Source organism: Poromitra crassiceps (genome assembly GCF_964638095.1).
Source record: "Poromitra crassiceps genome assembly, chromosome: 5".
NCBI classification, from domain to species: Eukaryota; Metazoa; Chordata; class Actinopteri; order Beryciformes; family Melamphaidae; genus Poromitra; species Poromitra crassiceps.
Genome location: NC_139642.1, coordinates 22629267 through 22634266, shown reverse-complemented (window position 1 = coordinate 22634266; position 5000 = coordinate 22629267).

Genomic DNA, 5000 nt, shown 5'->3' with positions numbered 1-5000 from the left:
TCTTTTTCATTATCTCTGCTTTCCACTATGTATGGTACATGATCTATGCTTGTTATTTTCTGTATGTACGTCGCTTTGGAGAAAGGCGTATGCCAAATGAAATAAAGTAAAGTAAAGTAAAGTAAAGGCTGGCTCTGATGAGACCACTTGTTTTTATTTGCCATACGAGACCAGTGAGGTAATTGGTCCGGTCCAAACTGCTGATGATTAAAATGATGCAAAAATCCCCCAACACAATCCACACAGTTTCACCAGTCAGCAAAACAGGATGTGAAGAATGAAGATGTTGTTTTTAACCGATAAAAATGGTCGTTCTCGGCTCATTACGCACAGCTACGTGAGCTGGTTTAATTCACGTTCTCGCCACAAACGAACTGCTCCAGAGTTCGTTTGGAAGCGGACCGAGACCAGAGACCACCCTTTCTTGGCGATCCCGGTGCGATTGCTGTGTTCACACATGCCCAAACAAACGGCACCAAGGGGGGAAACGCTCCCTGTGTCAGGAACAACTGCTCCAACTGAGCCAGGTGTGAATACCTCCTCATTCAAAAAGGGTGTTTGGGTCACAAAGCGTTAGTTTAGGTCAGGGGTTTTCAAAGTCTGAGACTGTGGGCCTCCCCTCTGACAAAGCTTGGAAAAAGCACCCCCCCCCCTCAACTCATCAATTGAGCCAAGATAGCCTGATATTTATGTTTGACATACTTCGCCAAATACATAAACAGAGGTCTGTCTGAAGCTGAAGGCATTTATTTGTTTCTGACACTGGGAAAGTCTCTGGACTACCTCTTTAACCAAATCACACACATTTAAGCTATTCTATGTAGTCTCCTTCTAATAGCTAACAAATAACTCATATTTTTTTTCATTTCCACTCACTGAGCCTCCCCTGAAACTGTTTGGGGCCCCCCTGGGGAGGATCGCCTCCCACTTTGAAAACCTCTGGTTTAGGTCATACAGTTAATGATATGGCCCCTTCCTCGACAGCCTCACACACACACACACACACACACACACACACACACACACACACACACACACACACACACACACACAGACACACACACACACACGTTAGAACCCATTACATGGTGTCAACTTTATTCACTATAGACCTTATTCGATTGACGTCACTCACGTACGGGCACGCCCACCGCCGCCATGTTCTCGACATAACGCTGCAGCTCTTAAGTGACAGCCTATGCGAGAGCAGCGTTTATAGGAAGCTAGCCGCCGTTAGCGTTACCTGTATCGTTCCAATTGTGTTCGGATGGTGACCTGCGTTACACACGGCTGTAGTAATGACAGCAATAAAGTCCCCGTGGTTTGTTTCTATCTCTACCGTCCACAGAGGTAAAGGGAGCGAGACTGAGGATACGTCAGCAGCACAGGAGAGGTGTGTGGATAGTTAGGAGAGACAGGTGAAACTTTCTGACAGCTCCGTACGGCAAAGTCTGTTCACCTCGTTTTTTCTTTTGTTTATTATTACAGGCATTAACGGCAGCATACAAACAACAACTCTGGGTTTTTTATTGCTGTCATCACTATCGCTATTTTGTAATGGAACAGAAACGACAATAAGGCCGTTACTATAGTTGTCAGCTGCAGGACGGTATGTCAACAATATGGCGCTGTCCGGGGTTAGCGAATAAGGTCTATAGGCTAGCTAGGTCAATTCATTTTAACATTGTCTTATATGGCCTATGACCGGGTTCCCTGGGAGATACTGTGGGAGGTGCTGTGGGAGTATGGGGGTGAGGTCACTACTCAGGGCCATCCAATCTCTGTACACCCAATGAGGGTTGGCCTCCGACAGGGCTGCACCTCTGTCACCTATCCTGTTTATGATATTCATGGGCAGGATTCGGAGGCGTAGTCGTTAGGGGGGGTTTGTGGGGGTTGCAGTTCGGTGGGCTGAAGATGTCATTGCTGCTTTTCACAGATAATGTGGTCCTGATGGCATCATCGGTCTGGGACCTTCAGCGCTCACTGGATGGGTTTGCAACAGAGTGTGGGATGCTGGGATGAGGATCAGCACCTCTAAATCTGAGGCCATGGTTCTCAGCAGGAAAGCGGTGGATTGTCCACTCCAGGTAGGGAATGAGTCCTTAACCCAAGTGAAGGAGTTCAAGTATCTCGTGGTCTTGTTCTCAAGTGAGGGGACGATGGAGCAGGAGATGGGCCGGAGAATCGGAGGAGCCGGAGCGGTATTGCATTCACTTTACGCTTTTCATTGTGACGAAAGGAGAGCTGAGCCAGAAGGCAAAGCTCTCGATCTACCGGTCGATCTTCGTTCCTACCCTCAACTATGGTCATGATGGATGGTCCATGACCGAAAGAACAAGATTGAGGGTACCAAAATCGGTTTTCTCAGGTGGGTGGCTGGCATCTCCCTTAGGGTTAAGGTGAGATACTCAGTCCTCTCAGAGTCGGGGCTTGGAGTAGAGCCGCTACTCCTTTGCGTAGAAAGGAGCCAGTTGAGGTGGTTCGGGCATCTGGGAAGGATGCCACCTCGTCGCCTGCCTAGGAAGGTGTTCCAGGCACGTCCAGCTGGGAGGAGACCACGGGGCAGACCGAGGGCTAGGTGGAGATCTCCACGTTGGCCTGGGAACGCCTCGGGATCCCCCAGTCAGAGCTGGCTAATGTGGCCAGGGAAGTTTGGCGCCCCCTGCTGGAACTGCTACCTCCGCGACCCGACCTCGGATAAGCGGTTGAAGATGGATGGATGGATTGTCTGGTATGTGACAGGATTTTTGATCTTTGAGACACATGACCAATCATGCCTTTATTAAGTTTAATCCCTTAGTGGTTGATTTCTATTTTAAATAAATTGAAAGGGAAAAAAAATCTAACATGCTCGACCTCACAATGTGTAAAGTAAAAAATAACATTATTTGAAAATGTTATAATGGCTTTACCAATTGGACAGAATATTCATATTTACAGTGAAGTGAGAACACTGGGATTCGCACGTCCAGATTTTTCTAAAGCCTAAACTTTGCATAGATATAGATAAATATGCTATACACACATAGCCTACAGTACAGACGTTTAGGCTACAGCCCTGTTCATTTGAGTGGTCACGTAGCGTTTGTCAGCATTTTTTTTGGTGTGGAAAACGTGCTTTTGTGAGGAGAAATAAAAGCAGATGATAATGTCACCTGCTTAGCTTACTAACCAGTGGTTAGTTGTCATTTTGATTGGTCAGCTTTTCTGAAAAGTTTAACATTTCTCCACTTTTGAAAGCTCTCCACTCTGAGGCGGTGGGGGGGGGGGGGGGGGGGGACAGCAGCTGCAGCGCTTCCCGATGCTTTTAATGAGGGAAGGGCGCTGGCGCTGAGAAATAACGTTCTGTGGAAACACCTAAGGTGTGGTAGCACAGTGTGTCTTTTCAGCATTTGAAAAACAACACGGGACATTGACTGCTGTTTTAGTCATGTGTGATGCATAGGCTACAGGATATTCTACCACAGTAGTGCAAATGATGGACAGATGCAGGATAGGGGGATTCATGTTGTCTGCCAATGAGCTGTAGCATTTACCGTTAGCATGCTCCCCCCCAGCTAAACAGATGGCTCTGTATAAAGGCTACTTGTTGGCTCTCTTAGCATGCTGCTGTTGGCATGTGATTAAGAGGCTAAACTTCCCCCAGGAAATGCTCTCTGTGGAAAGCAGTTATAATTCAAACAGTTAAACTTAACTGTTGCTGAGGCAGTTAAACAGTAAAAAAAATCCCTGTTAAATTCAAACATTCACATTGTATTATGTTTTAACTGCTAGGTTGAGAGTAGCAGTGACATTGTTGATGTTGTCCCTCATTTCCTCTTAAATTATCCATTAACTGGACATCAGAGTCGGTGGCTGGATTTTCAACATGGCCAATTAGTAATATTTTTTGTGTGAGTACAGATATTCACAATTATTTATGTTGACAGTTAAAATGAACTATAGCTAATATCATTCTGACCTTTTTCTTATAGAGCACTAAATCCTATATGACAATTATGGGCAAAATAAGGTGATCCCGTGCTCTTTAAAGCCCCGTATTAAATGTAACCTTGGCATTTAAATCGGCATGTTAATTGTAGCTGCTAATGTGTGGGTTAAAACCATATATTCATGCTGCTACAGAGACGATATATACGGTTCTACCACAGAGGATTAATGGGTGTAGGGTGGATGTTCTTTTCTAGATTTCACGCTTTAAATTTAGCCTTGTTTGTATTGCTGCACTAGGGTTGTCTGAGTGTCACTACACTATTTTCACTGTTCAATAATTGTGGCAAAAAATGTACAAGGATAACATCTCATTATCTAGCATCAATCATTAAAACAACAATACTATCATCACTCAAAATTAATCTTCAACTTTGTTTTTTGTTCTTTGGCTACATTTGTGGTGCAAATGGGCGATAGAACAATCAGCTCAGATTCCTAATACAAGACATCTTATACCCCCCCCCCCCCCCCCCTATTTTTTTAAACGAAACACGGAGCATACCACATTTTTATTTCAGATTTCTCATTCTGAAAAAAGAAAAAAATCAAACTGATCCATAAATCACATACAGCCATCATCATCATCACTGAAACATGATCTCCAACAGGTCATAATCGAGCTGTATCTGCTGACCAGCCCTCTCCTCTCTTGTAGGCTACATAGTATTTATTGATTTTTTTTATGTATTTTACTTACATGCACTTTTTTTTTTTTAAGTTTCTTGTGTACTGTATGAGTTGTTTTGTGCTGACTGTGTTTCTTTTATATACTCTTCCTGAAGCCTCTTGGCCAGGCCATCATTGTAAATGAGAACTGATTCTCAATTGATTAATAAAAAGAAGGAAGACAAGCACGGATGGGTGTAAGTTGTAAAAGCGTAGCGTTTAGCAAACCCTAGCTCAGGCACACATAGCTGACCTGACCCCCTGTCTTTCCTTTGACCTCACATCATCTCATGGATGCTGCCTTACTACCAGCAGCCCAGTCAGCGTATCTGATCTTG